The following is a 16280-nucleotide window of genomic DNA, read 5'->3' as shown; positions in this document are numbered from 1 at the left end:
ATAAAATTCGTATTAAAAAATAAACTTATGTAATTTTCGAATCTATAATGATTCTTTGTTTTCTTATAATGATTATAAATTTAGATTTTCTTTGACTGACAAGAAATATTTAAATAGTTTGGTAATATATCCAAAATAAAACAAGGTTTGTTGGATTGAATTCTACATTTATTTGTATAAGATTATTTGAATAAATGTAGAATTCAATCCAACAAACCTTGTTTTATTTTGGATATATAACCCAACAATTCAATACATAATAGTTACAATAAATAATATTTAAATAACTCAATATTCTAATTTTTTGATTCGCAGAATGAAACAGAAGTTCGTATCACGTCTCAAAAATATTTTTTGTTTGACCTTATTTCCTTGAACGGGGCGGGAAACGTATTTTCTTTCCAGTTGGTTTAAGAGGGATGTTTTTTTTTACAAGCGCGACCGTTACTTTTTATACACCAAAATTTTCGTCGTTCTCTTTGAGATAAAACGCTTTTTTTTATCTCCATCACTTAGCCTGAAACACAAAAAAATACATATATTATACACATTTTAAAACGTTTCCGAAAATCTTTGATTACAAATTAAATTTGTAGATTTAAAAAAAAAATATTTGTGTAATAATTTAAAAATATTATTTAAAATAGTTTATGGGTATACTAACAAACATAATGTTCAGTACGCGACCTACTGCGCGAGTAGTCATAATTGTAGTAGTATATTGGATTTTGATTTTTTTAGAATATAAATTGAAAAAAAAAAACAATTTTTTTTTATACACTACTTTTCTATGACAATTTCGTCCGCCTCCGTAGTGCAATGGTTAGCACACTCAGCTATCCTGGGTTCGATTCCCAGGGAGGGGTCAGACAAATATAAATGTTTTTTCTAATATTAATTCAATATTACCCTGAAGCCGAAGGCTGGTGTCAACTTTCCTTCATGTGTTAACGATCAAGATAACACTGCGTTTGTATGATGCAGTGGCCTATGCAACTTTGGGTGCGAATAAGGGTTTGAAAACGATGAATTCAATAACTCTTTTCTTTTCAACGCCGTATATTTATTTTCTAGAAAAACTTATTTTTCAGTACAAAAATTGTGTTTGAAGCAAAAAATTCAATAGAATAAAATTTTAACCGAGTTAAAAGAAAATCAAGTAGAGGGGCAATTGAATATCCCACTTCAACGTCAGTTGAATTTTTAAAAAATCACGAATTTTAAAGAACGTTAAAACTCAAGTTTCGTAAATAATCGGATTTTGGTGTTTACTGCTTGTTAATTTGCCGAGCGCCTGAAAACATCAGATGTTTTATATGCAAACAGCATAACTTTCGAGATACGATACGCACTGCTATAGGAGTTAAGAAAGAAATGGCGTTCAAACTCTGTCCGTTAAATATTCCAAAAGGAGGTATTGAATATAAAACACTTTTACCATTTTTTGAAGATTCATTGATTTAAACTTTTTTTTTTAAATTTATAAACCGCATTATTTTTTAGAAAAATCGCATCAATGTAAACGTAAGTCGTTTGTGAGCGATAGAATCTTAATGACCTGTTCATTTTATTAAAATTTTACATTTGAATATACCACTTTAATGAGTTTTATTTTATTTACGACTAGTTTCGAAAACGACAAATGTTTTCATCTTCTGGTACAAATAAAAACTGTTTTAATTTGTACCAGAAGATGAAAACATCTGTCGTTTTCGAAACTAGTCGTAAATAAAATAAAACTCATTAAAGTGGTATATTTAAGTGTTTAATTTTAATAAAATTATCATATCATTCCACAAAGTTAATGCCGAATCAATAAATAATATACCTGTTCATTTATTTTGATTGGATCATCGGATTACAATTTTCAATGAATTAGTGATTTACGGAATCAAAGATTCGTTAATTCACCGATTCGCTGATAAACAGTACACCGAAATATTTTTTACCGTCGCCATTATTTCGGTTAAAAAGTAAGGTTTCATGATTCTTATTTATAACCTTAATGTACACTCAATGGTGGCCCTTAATCGTATTAGCGCAGTGTTATATTGATCGTTAATTTTTCGTTATATTGATCGTTTATTGTCCGCTTCCATAGTATAGTGGTTAACAAATTTAGCTACTATGCTGGAGGTCCTGGGTTCGATTCTCAGAGGCATTAAAATATTTATTTAATATTACCATAACGATTCTATACCGTATCAAAATATTTATTTTATATTAACTAAAATATATTAATTATCAATTTGAAACAATGCCCTTTGCATTTAATGCGGACAGGGATCAGTGTCCATATTTGGCTTTTAATTTTCCCTGTGTAAAAAGAGATTTTCTGATTATAAATCTTATACTATCGTAGGCTAATTAATTCCTTTAAAAAATGTGAATTTATTTAACAAAGTTACAATAAAATATTATAATTTTATTTATTTCTATTTTTGATATATCTTAATATTAGTTACGCTGTTCCTCTCCAAAAAAGGTATTAAGCTCTTATGCTTGGAGAGGGACTTACACTTATTGTTAAAACTTTTACTGTTCAAACTTATGAATGATAAAATAGATTTTTTTATATTAATGATACATATGTTCGAATTATATAATAGTAATAAGAAATTGGCTGATAGTAAGATTTATTCCATTCAATTTTCCGTACAACTTTTTATTTTATTTCTATGATAATCAATTCTGATTTTTATAGTATTTTTTTTTAATAAACATTTTATTTTGTTCCCAATCACCCTTCATTCATTTCACTATCTTGGCTAGTTATTCATTTAATCTTTCCATCACTTTTTCACTCTTTTTTACGCGCTCGCAATCTTTTCATAAAGTTTTTATTAGCAAGATCAGGCAAGAAAACGAGCATCTGCTTAATCGACATTTTCAATCCAACTTTTGTAGCGTGTTAATTTAAAGTTTTGTCAAGCTTAACTAGTTTGCGCCATGAGAGGGTGGAAGGCTTTTAGCAGGAACATTTGTACCCGGAGCACATGACTGAGCAGGAGAGTATACCACTAACAGAAGTAGGTCTCTTTATAATATTTCCACTTAAAGCAGGGGTGCTTTGAATAAAAAAATACCCTAAAAAAAGGTTTTTAAGGAATCTGTAACATAAAAATAGGATAATATATTAATTTATTGATTCAGTACTCACTTTGTAGTAATATCTATTTTTTGTTAATTTTAATTTTACTTGATTAATTCTCCATATTCCAACTGATAAGAACATTGAGATAAATAATTATTGAATAAATAAAAATAAGAAACACCTCATAACCTCTTTATCTTTACATGAAAAGTGTAAATTATAGTCTTAAGTTTCACATACGGTGTTTGAAAATAATGCTGAATGCATCGAAACACTTGTCACGATATATTTTAAAAAGAATGGTATTAACCAAGTAAAATTTAAATAAAAATGATAATATTTACTTGTGGCCATTATTTTTAAGTTAGTGAAGTAGATAAAATTCTATTAGATTCTTGGTACAAACCTAATGTATGGAAGTGAAGCATGGGTTGGCGAAAGAATGGTGAAAGAAGACTGAATCCAGATGAAATGCTATCTCTCAGACGAATGTGCGGTACAACGATGTTTGTTAGACATTCGCATGGTAAAATATGGAAATAATGCAATGCTTAGATAAACACTATCGATAAAATTAAGAAAGGCGTGTTGAGATGGTTAAGACATTTTGAATATATTTCTTGTATTTATATTAACTTTGAAAGAAAAGAAAGAAAAACTGATTGTAAAAAAAGCCATAATACAATCAAAATTATCAAATTGACAAATTATTGTGTCAAAATTATTTTATAATGTGTTTTAAATAGTTATATAGTAATCAATATCCAAATTCAGTAGGTACTAATTTTTAAAATATCTTTTATCTTACCCCTAATATTTAAAATATCTACGCAGATACATATATTTGGTTTCTATAGAAATCTGTATACCCTATCAATATATTTGAACAGTAAATGCTCCTAGAGGCGAAGAAAAAGTACCACTTCAAATAATTAAGTTATATTTGTAGACATAATTTGCGAAAGTGGTTCTGCTTTTGAGAAACACATATCAAGTTAAGAGCAAAATTTTCCGTAAACACACAAATCCATATTATCCATTTGCGTTGAGAACGCCTGCCACTTTTCACATGAAGATAGAGTGGAATCATCCAAAAGGTTTGAGGTTTGGCTATTAAGGCTCTATAGATTCCATAATCGGTGAATCGAGCCCTTGAGCCTAGCTTCCTAAGCGTTTTATTGGGACCCCGTTGGTCGAGATATCAATTTTATATGAGGTCTTAAATTATTCACCATAGGGGATGATTCAGATATATGCCCTTATAAAATTTGAATAACCTTTGTTTATGATAATGTCTTTTACTTTTTCTATTGTTCTGTACTCACGTATTTTTATTGATCAATGCACTTACCATAATTTTAAGGTAACCGTAACACGTCAATCCTGTTTTTGTTTTAAATATTAAATAGTTATTGATAGTTAATGTAACTTGAAAAATAACTTCGGTCGGACGAAGCTATTTGCTTTGAAACCAGTCGATGTTATAAGTACGTTATAATAAGATTTATACAGTGATTTTAGAAAAAAAAACAAGTTTTAAAATATAATGTGTGCAGTAAAACAATGTATGATAGATGTTTTAATTTATGCAAATTTTAGATATTAATTCGTTTGATAATGCCCTAACAAGGCGAAACAATTGTCACTGCATATATTTTTTATGTGTTTTTATTAATAAAATACAACTCTAGTAGACTCAAAAAAACTGTGTTTGATTTAAAATTAATACAGAGTTTTACTAATTAAACGCCAAATCAATAAAAAGATTGTATTTTTATTATGTGCCTTGCATAGATATGGAATATCTGAGAGTTTTTTTCGTAAGGACGATTTAACGACTGTTATAAATATTTTCGGCGGAATGAAGATCAGTTTGCATTTAAGAACAATATTTTCATCTTCATTCTTGGCAGAATATTTACGATAATGAGGGGTGAGAAAAAGTTGGAACAGTTCCAGCCCCATTACTGTCATCCACGATTTAACAATAGCCACACCAACAAACGTGTTACATCGTGACGTCAAAATACGGCACAATAGGAAGCATTCGCGAGGAATATGGGTCACCTGCTTTTAATGATATGCCGGCTGCAAGTCAGGAATTTTCCATAGAAACTCATCCATCCGAAGAAAGCTTGAGATGAATAGTTAAACTTCTGTACGGCGTTCGAAAAGAATTACGAGCTTTCAGATATCGAGAATAGAATGGGAGCTTTCGTCGCATGAATCGCACACACGTTAGACTTTGCATATCAATACCAGGTATTCAAGGAACACTGCGGGCGATTTATTGAATTAAATTTACTACACAAAAGTAGTGATTTATCTATTTTACTGTCAATAGTGATGTATTTTTCTTAAATTCTAACCAAGTGGATGAAAACACCGTTTTAAAAGCGTAAAAAAGAGAAATTCAAATAAAAATAAGACGTCTAAAATATAAAAAAGAAGATATAAGTATTTAGTATTTTGCCTTTTTTCAATGAATTTTTAATAAACTAATATTAAATTTTGGAATTCAATAAAAATAATCGTACATTAATGGTGCTTTTTTTCAAAATTAAGTGAACAATGTGATCAGTTTTGTATTATATTTTAGCAGGCGTATATTTATTACTCTTATTTGTTTATAATGCTCTTATTTTTTAACGTTTATAACGCGTATTTACTCAAAACGTTAATTTAGTAATAACGCTTATCTTTTCGGCACTAAGTATTACTGAGACGTTTGAGTTGGAATCAGGTTATAACCTAGTAAAAAAAGTTACTAAGAATTGAATAACAAATTTCGGAATTGTTTGAACAGGGACCCCGACTGTATAAAACTAATATTAATTCATGTTGTTTTAAAAAAATATATTAAACAAAGAAAGAGTTTTTTATACAATTTGGAAATTTGTTTTCAATAAAAATGTAATTTAAAACCGTCGCTCAAGTATTTGATTACAAAGTTTTATAATTATATTAAAATGAATTCCCGATTTCATTATTATATACCTTATTATAATTTCATGTTTAAATTATAATCTTATATACATATTTAAGCATACATAATCTTCATTTCTTTTCAGACACTTCTCATGTGGCGTCTCATTAGTAAGATGCATTCAGTCTGATATAATTTAAGGCATTTGTTATTCCGACGTCGAATCCACTTCTATTGTCGACTTACCTTGAGATCTGAACCCAGATGGATGAATGCTGAAGGCTGGAAAATGAAAATACACGATAATTTCAGGAATAGGAAATTCATGTTCTCTGGCTAAAGATAAATATATATATATATATATATATATATATATATATATATATATATATATATATATATATATATATATATATATATATATATATATATATATATATATATATATATATATATATATATATATATATATGTATATATATATATATATATATATATATATATATATATATATATATATATATATATATATCAATTCAACGGGAGTATATGTTTAAAACATATTCAAGTAAAATAAAATAAAAATAGGGAAAACAGTATCACAAAAATATTACAAAAAAATAACATATTTTTTCTTGGGAAATGTGATCTATAGGTAGTAAAATAATGCATAATGGATGTTTGAATGGTAAAATAAGAAAATAAAGCAAGGCTGAGATAGGAATTATCGATAATGAATGAGTTAGAATACAAAAGTAAAACAAATTTATGTGTCAAACATAGTTAGACTTAGTTAGACATAGTATCAGAGGAAGACCCAGGAAAACTTGGCATGACCGAATATTTCAAATTCGAAAGTGGTCAAGTCATCAGTTGGAATAATTGACTGGTATATATGAGGAGACGCATGAATGTGGAGAAGGCGAATATTTTTTGCAAAGACAGAGGAGTGTGGTTTTTTTTTACTCTCTGTCTAAGCGGCCCGATAGTTTAGTTAGTTAGTTATTTCACTAATTGATTCGGCAGTCACTTTGTGGTAAAATCTTTCCATTTTAAATTAAAGTTTTACATAGTAAATACCACTATGTCTTAAAATCTACTGTGACACGTGTTTCGATGCATTCCGCATCATTTTCAAACACATAATTGTAAATTTTAGAGTTGGGTCCTTGGGACATTGAAGGTTGAAGAGGGGGTAGGAGCTGTTCCTTATTTTTATTTATTTATTTAATTTTTAATATGACTTTTATTAATTTTAAAATACGAGCATAATAATATGCATACTGCTCATACGAGAAAATGATTCGCGCATTTTATGCAATTGTTTCATGTATATTTTTTTCATTTCAAATGAATATACTGAACATGTACAACATATAAAGAAATGCAAGTTATATTTACGGTGTATGGAAACTAGTACTTGAATTTGAGTGCTTTATTTTATTTTTATTTTTTAGAATCTTGCTTTCCACCCTCGGGGTGTAAATCGAATGCAAGTGATTTCACAGAATAAGTCCTTTCAGGAAACCTCAGAAAAAGTCCTTTCAGAAAAAGGCATTTGGCATCAACATTGTGGGATAACGCGATGATTTAAACATAAAAATAAAACACTTGTATATTACTTTTTTAGTTTATAAATGTAAACACGACTATGTTATTTATTGGTTTGGCATTAACATTATTATGAAAAATTAAACACTAAGTATTAGACCACTAATTGAGTTTTAAAGATGTTTTCATCGACAGGTGATCTCAAAAAATCAAAACATTGTTTTTGTGATCACTTGTCGATGAAAACATCTTTAGTTTTCAAAACTAGTCGTGTGAAATAAAACCAAATTGTGGACTAATACAAGTGTTTTGGATTAATACAAATTTTTGATAATCAACATTCATTCCATAAAGTTAATGCCAAATCAATAAATAATAGCACTCTCCTTATCATTCATCGTCCACTTTGTGTATTACACAAAGTGGGTGATGAATGATAAGGAGAATGTTATATTGCCATACTACAAAAATAACAATGATTTTAATGTAAAAAAATACAATAAATTATGTTATGTTTTGATTTTTATGTTTGTATAATTGAAATATAACTTTATTTTTAAATCACTATAAATATTATATTATAACTTAACTATAATGTTTACCGGTTTCGAAGCTAATCGCTTCTTTATCAAGACTAATTAATAGTAAAACACTATCCCCTAAAGTAGAAAATGCATACAAATTTGTTACCTTAAGTATTTTATATTTTCTCATTTGTTATATTTTCTCATTTTTTTTATATTTTCTCATTTGTTTATATTAAATATGCTTCTTACCAAATGTTTTTTTCTCATTTTATTCTTTTGAATATGCTACTTATGCCTATTTATTATACCTGTTTATTGTTTTTTTTTATTTTGCCATTAGTCTTTGTTATTTAAAAAAAATATTTTTGTGACTTTATTATTTTTGTTCCAGTCTTGTTAACCTTAATCCCATGTCCCGAAATGAGAAATAAAAATTACTTATCGGGAATATTAAATATATGACTTATGTACTGTGTAATATGTTTTGAAAAATAAATAAATAAATTCTGAAATAAAAAAATCACAAAGTTAGTGCTTCAAATATAAATTATATTTTATGTGTTTTTTTATAGATATGTACTTTTTGACATGCGGGATATATTATCGGGGTATGTGAATGTGTTCAGGACTATATTTTAGGGTGAAATGTCGTGAAATACTCCCCCAGCGATCGTAAGCCTTTATTGACACCCACCACCTCTCAGTACTTCTGTACCGGGTAGTACTACAGCTTGCACTTTACATTCGACAGTATAAAATTTTGCAGAATATCAGAATATAAAAGAAGAAAATTGTAAGTCATGTGTAATCGCAAGAACTGATCTTTATTGCTCGGTGCAGTATGCAGATTATTTCAATCCAATAATTAAAATACTAAATTAAAATACACATCAATTATTTTTCTGACACTTAACCGCACTTAATGTTGCGTAGACACATTTAATGGAATCGACGTAGTATGAACATGATCCTTAATTCACTAAGGCAAGGTCATCAGCTCTACGCTTCAGGTGCCAGTCAAGGGTAATATTACATCCGTATTATTATTTTGAAAATATTTTATGGTATGGCGGGTATGACCGCAAAAAACAGAAGCAGAGGAAGACGAGGAAAACTTGGCACGATCAAGTATTTCAAATATTTGAAAGTGGTCAGATCAGGAGTCATCGGTGGGTTTGTATACGGAGATGCATGAATGTGGAAGAGGCGAAGAATGTTTGCAAAGACAGAGTATGGCGTTCTATTATCTTTTCCTACCTTTGCGGTAAAGCGGCGTGACGGTTTGTTTGTTGGATTCTATTATTTATTCTCAGTTTATACGTTTCTAAGTTTTTTTTCTGTTAATATTTCTCAATTAGATAAACTTTGCGAGGGCACTGCGTCGCTACGATGCAGTGCCCTATGCACCACCGGTTGCGGATAAAGCTTAAAATTAAGAAAAAAACTGTTTGAACGTGTTTCACATCCATTATTTTTCGTTAAACAAAGTTTTAAGATGTTAAACATCCTTGAAATGTTTTAGTTAAATAACGTATTTTATTATTTGGATACGGTTCGCGATCAAGATGGAAGAATGCTCCCTTATTTATTTTTGTATTTACCTCAGAAAATATTCGCCGAAAAGATTAAAATTTTCCACGTCTGCAGGCCGCAACAGCTTCCATTTGCTTATAAAATTTCCCTCTTTCCTGCATCAAAAATATCGTATTAGGCAGATGAATGAATAATAAATTAGCCAAAGTCTCTTCCGATGTAGCATCTGATGTCAGACAAAGGGCTTTAGCGTGAATGTGGGAGGGAAAGCCGGTAGAGATGTCGGAATGATAAAAGAAAAGCATTGCGTTTTTGTATTGCAAACATTTCACATTCAGTTCCCCCATTAATTTCCATTTCCCGGACCCGCTGGCACCTGTGGCTAGAGTTTTTCATTTTCTACCCAATCGGGCGCAAAATAAGCTCAAAAATGAAAGCTCAGAGATATACAAAAAAGTCCGACGTAATTCAAATGTAATTGGATTTCTAAATCATTGTTGGTCTTGGCGTTACAATAAGGAAGGTGTGTGTCTTGATATAAGATTTATTTCTCTCCTTTTTAAAAAAAAAAAAAAACTTCACCTTCACCGTAGGGGTAGGCAGAGAGAAAAATAAAGAATTGATCATGCCAAGTTTTCATATTATTTTTTATCAATTAACACATCTTTTTTTTCATTAATTGATTCGGCATTCACTTTGTGGTAAAATCTATTCATTTTTAATTAATGTTTTACTTACTAAATACCACTGGTATTTACTAAGTAAAACATTACAATGATTAAAGAAAACAATTGTTTTATACCACTCCAACTTGTTTTATGACACTTGTTTTATACTTATTGTAACATGTCTTACCACAAAGTTAATGCCGAAACAATAAAGTAAAACATTAATTAAAAACATATATTTTTATCGGATTTATCAATTTATCAAACTTTACACGAATATATTATAAATTAAAATATTTAATATTGACATCTCAATGCAAATGAAAAAGAATGAAAATGAAAAGAATGGAAGTCTCGGTATTTACAGGGCTCATTACTTTTCATAAGTTGGTTAAAGTGATCACTTTATGCACGTGCAACATACACCATTCTACCCATGATTGACAACCACACAAAAATTTGTTTATATCCTTTTAATGACGCGCTCTATCACATGTGAGTTGCCACCATCAATGGTTGAGATGAAAAGTTTTTATTTTGCAGAGAAAATAAAAACAAGTTTTTGTTATAGACACAATATTTTATCGTTTGTAAAAAACATAAATACTGTTGTATCAACCATTAAACAAAACCTTACTCAATATCAACATACTTAAGTCATATAAGTATATAGTATTCCCGATGAGTAATTTCTATTTCCCATTTTGGGACATGGGATTAAGGTTAACAAGACTGGAACGCAAATAATAAAGTAACATTTTTTTTAAATAACCAAAACTAATAATTAAAAATGTAAACAAAAATCCTTTAGGATCTTAACCTATTATGTATATTTAAAAACAAACAAACATATTCATATTTAAATTTAAAATATACGTAGATATTTCATAAAAAAAAAATTAAATAAATTTGAAACATAATTAGATTTTAATTTCTTAAAATTAGAATTTGAAAAGTAATGTAAATCTTTCATATAAGTAGATTTTTAATATTAATTGAAAAACATTGTCAATTGAAAACATACCTAGGTTTTCATTCGTAAAATTAAAATGAAAAAAATATATATCAATTAAAAATAAATGTAGATTTTGTATTGTAAACATTTAAATTTAAAAAACAGTGTCAAAAATTTAATGACACCAATTTTTTTCACTATGTGATTCAGAGAAAATTTTATTTCGTTGTATTGGTTAACGAATAAGATGATGTAAAATTTTGGAAAATGAACGAAGCCATTGCAGACAATGTATTCCGTTTCTGGTGTATTGATATTCAGAAAAATGTTTCTCTCCCGAAAGGTTTTCTGAATCGTAAAAATAAATATGTTTGTGTAAATGGTTTTCGTCAATATCCGTTCTCAATAACGCCAAAGCCATTATTAGATTTTGCACACTTTATTTATTCATACCATCACACACGTATCTCTTTGGATTTGTTCAGTAAATAAAATACAAATGCGAAATGTATGAAATATATATGTAACACATATACACATGTACATATTCGTAGATATTCTAAGGAATTTCGATTAACTCATGAAATTAAAAAGGTTTTCGAAAAAAAATCTCATTTCGTAAAGTAATAACATCATACCTAGATAAGGTAATTTTGAAATCCTTACTTTTGAATTAGCCACTAAAAAAATTACTTCATTGTCTTTTACTACATTTATTTTCGATACTTCAGAGATAGTATGTAGTCATCCCTGAGGAAGACAACGTATTTGTCGAAACGGTTTCGAATTCAGAATATTCAAAATAAAAGGTTTTTTAGGGGGAAGGAGAAAAAAATTAATACCAAAACATTTTCCACTTCTACTGTTAAATAAATTCCAGTAAATAACGTCAGTCATCCCAGTTAAAGTACAATTATCTCATTTATTCACGTGGAATCTGTTGTTTTTCTTTTCATATTATGGGTACAATTTTTTAGAACTAAAATGTGTACAGTTTATAAAAAGTGCCAGATATTGAAACCTATCTAGAGCACAGGTACTGTATTGATAAAAGGTAACGATATATTTCTTAGTGTAGGGTTGTTTCAATCTCGAGAACATTTTTCCCAAACGTTGCCATTGAAGCTGTGCGTTGATTGAATTTTTACGCGATCCGTTCGACACGCCGAGTCGACACTTTACCGTACAATTTTTGCATCCACTAACTTAAATTTTATAGGACTCACTATATTATTATCATTTTTTTTATAATATAAATAATTTTTCCAATGAATAAATTATTCAAAAGAACTGATGTGCTAAATGAGAAATAACGTTTTTCCCGTGTAAGATTTCACTTAAATAGTTTTTTGTTGAATAAAATAACAAGTATGTATTTTTTTCCATATTAATTTTGTTTCACCAGCAACCGGGTTTTGTCGTAACCAATATCATCAGACTAGTATGAGGCTAGACAAAATTCTATGTCATATACACGACAAAGTTTGTTGTTTTTGTTATTTTTGTTATTTTTCTTATTAGGCAAGAATAAATTCTTTTTTTATTTTTGTAATTATTGTCTTTATTATTTTAAGCTGAAACCTGTACTTATGTGTGTAAAATTTACGCTGAAGAGATTGAAAATGTGTGTAATGCATACAGTTCAAAATAATATTGATATATAACGTTAAAAGATTCTCGCTAGATGTTGCTTTAAGCTTGCACGTTAATGGTCATATAGATACTGTATTGTACATATACATCACCAAAAAATCATGGCGAATGTTGGGCAAATGAAAAAAGGTGACCACTTAAACCATCCTATGATAAGTCGTAAGAGTAAATTCCTAACTACTGCCATATTTCAATTTAATCCATAATAAATTGTGAATCTTTGATCAGATCTGCACACTCTCTTATGTTTTATCTCTCTTAAGGTGGAGACTGACTGGAACATTTTGTCGTAACATTGCTCGCGGCCAGCATCACCGAGCATCCGAAACTATGGATGGAGCGCTCGGCTCGCTGGCTGTACTGACTGCCTGAATGCTCGCATCGTAACGTGTTACGTTACGACGAAATGCTCCGGTCAGTCTCCACCTTTAAAGTAAAGCGAAGTGAAACAATCTGTGTTGATTTTTTGTTTATTTATTTATTGAAATACAAAAAAAAAATATGTTTGAGGAACTCAACTTTAAAAAAAGAAACAAAGATTGACTTGAAATTAACCTGATTTATTTTTCCCTCATATTTGATTTATTGTTAGTAAATTATGTTTAATGTAATAGACTGCCATTCCACCTTCTCCTTAATTAAAAATAACAATGATTCATAACACCCTTATCAACTTTAATCTATGGGTAGGTACTTACGCGTGTACCCAGTCCATAGAAACTCCTTTAGTCATTGACACAGTTTGGCGCCAATCGCCGCTCCTTCTGATTCCGGCATAAATAAGGCGGTAAATGGCGGACGGGAGTTCCAAGTTCGAATTTTGACGTTCATGCTATCAAGAAATGTTTTGCGTCACGAAGCATATTGGACGCCCAGACGGTGATATTCTCTTTATTACCAGTTTCCACGACAAGAAAAACAAACTGAATTAAAAATAGTATAAGAAATACTCAACAACGCCATTGTGACATTGATTTTTTCCCTTTTAATTTTATATTTTACATGATGAATACCACCTTTTCTTAAAAACTATTATGACACGTATTTCGATGCATTCCGTATTATTATCAAAAATTATGTTTGAAAATGATGCGTAGTCTATCAAAAATCGTGTAATAATACATAAGAAATAGTGGTACTCACCAAGTAAAATTTGAAGTGAAAATGCAAAGATATACTACCCCAAAGTGATTGCCAAATAAATTGATCAATTTTTTTCAGTGGTATCATAGTTTGAGGAAAAAACGTGTAAAAGATTTTTTTTTATTTCTTACAACTTAGGAATGTTGAAACCAGTTTGTAAATCAGTATTTTTAGTAAGGTTATGAAATTGATTATTTGTTTTTTGCCGACTTCTATTTAAGTAATTTTCAGTTATCTACACTATTAACATGTTTTTATTCAATTTTTATTTACTTTTTAAAGGAATAACCCGCAAAGTATATATATATATAATATTGTATAAGCTTTTCTGCAGGTAGGATAGTAAGGATAGGGAAGGTTAATATAAAAATACATCACAAACACCCGGACCAATTTAAAATAAATCTTTCTTGAATTCATTTTGTGATTTTGTTATTTTTTAACTAACTAGACCTTGAAGATTTTTTAATTTTCTATCTAAATCTTAAAGAATACAAGAGTCCATCAAAAAACTGATAAAAACAGATTTTTAATTAAAACTTTACTTGGTTTTTACCACTTTTACAGAAAAAGTGGTATTTATCATGTAAAACTTTGATGTAAAATGGATAGATATTACCACAAAGTGACTGCCAAATTAATCAATGAAATCAAAAATGATTTATTTAAACGTAAATTCATGTAAACTATTATACGAAACAACTGTAATTAATCCAAGGATTAAAAAAAATAGTGCGTTGTACCAAGTTAAGCTTAAATTAAAAATTTATAAATATTATTACAAAATTACTGTTCCAATCAATGAAATGAAATAAAAAAAAGATTTACTTGAACTTAAATTCACGTAAAGTATGGTATGAAATAATCGTAATAAATCCAAGGATATTATAAAAATAGTGCCATTTACCGAGTACAACTTTAATTAAAATAGATGGATATAACCACAAAAGTGACTGAGGAATCAATTAATACAATCAAAAAAGATTAATTTAAACGTAAATTCATGTAAATAGTGTATAAAATATGAAACCGTAAAAATTCGAAGGTAGGTTATTTATAAAGAAAATTTACCTTAAAACTCGATTCACTCCGCTTAATTAATTTAAAAAAAAGAACATGCGCAGGTTTGACATATCTTTAAGGGGGAGATTTTCCTAGTTTCAAACAGTTGCGCTACGGGCTCCGTGGCGGTCACGCGTCTGTCCCGGTCGCTCTGCAGCTCGGTAGCGGCGTCGCGTCGGCAGTTTCGCGGCACGTCGCGCCTAGGGGCTCAGTTGGCCTTTATTGGAAAAGTTGCCTTAAGTTGTTTAGTGCGGCTGAGATTAATAGCCATAGCGTGTGATTACAGATGTTTTATCCTGCGGGAAACCACTTCGGATAAGGAGCGATTTTTCAAGACGCCGAAACTTACCTTTGTCGGTAAATATTGACAAATATAAAAAAAATTTAATAAATAAAATAATAAAATAAATTAGCATGGAGTAGTATTTTTAGGTGGTATTAAATGAAAATAACGATAAATGATAAGGAAATTGATTAAAGTAAACCTTAAGTCTTATTTCATTAAATTTGTATAATAAAATAACAACCATTTAGTTTTTCCACATAATTTTTATTTGACCAGCGACCGGGTTTATTTTTTTTTTCTTTTAATCAGGTGTTCATTTAAAAACTAAACGCAGATGAGTAGGTACATGTAAATTATTTTATTCCTAGTTAAAAGTTCTCAGGGCGAAATTTCGGTATAATTTCCATAGATTTTAACAATCAATTTTTTTACGACATTTTGAGTGTGTCCACATACTTGTTCATAAATCTGGGTTTCTCTACTTAAGAGTTATTTTTAAATTTTCACATCTTAACATAGATGAAAAAAATGGAAGAATGGGTATTTACAGGACTAATGACCTGTCATAGGATTGTCAAGTGATCACTTTACACACGTGTAATATTCACTATTCTATCTAGAATCGACAAGCACACTTCTCAAATTTTTAGAACTCGTATGATAATTTATGAATGAGTTCCGAAAATTTGAGTAATTTGGTTGTCAATTATGGGTAGAATGTTTTTGTTACACGTGTGTAAAGTGATCACTTAACTATTCTGTAAATACCCACACGTCCATATTCTTATTCATTTATGTTAGATGACAAAATGTAATAAATTCTTTGCTGTCACACTTCTAGTTATTTAAAAATATGTAAGAAGAAATGTAAATTTTTAATAC

General features: G+C 29.2%; 1 protein-coding gene across 2 annotated transcripts in view; it reads left to right on the top strand.

Annotated features, from left to right (window-relative positions):
• The window catches only part of LOC148305703 (EGFR adapter protein-like), a 168984-nt gene that overhangs the window by 56255 nt on the left and 96449 nt on the right, over positions 1–16280 (top strand). Inside the window, exon 1 of one of the 2 annotated variants that reach the window (XM_088266292.1) lies at positions 15343–15469. The exons of the other annotated variant lie outside the window; for it this stretch is intronic. The gene's annotated coding sequence lies outside the window, so the exon portion shown is untranslated. Of the gene's footprint in view, positions 1–15342; positions 15470–16280 lie in introns of those variants that run through there. 2 annotated transcript variants of the gene reach the window in all.

Source organism: Brachycentrus maculatus, unplaced genomic scaffold (genome assembly GCF_059751285.1).
Source record: "Brachycentrus maculatus isolate JH-2025_06_01 unplaced genomic scaffold, ASM5975128v1 h1tg000264l, whole genome shotgun sequence".
In the NCBI taxonomy this organism is placed as follows: domain Eukaryota; kingdom Metazoa; phylum Arthropoda; class Insecta; order Trichoptera; family Brachycentridae; genus Brachycentrus; species Brachycentrus maculatus.
The sequence above is the reverse complement of the archived record's forward strand: the minus strand, read 5'-3'. Positions and strand labels throughout refer to the sequence as shown.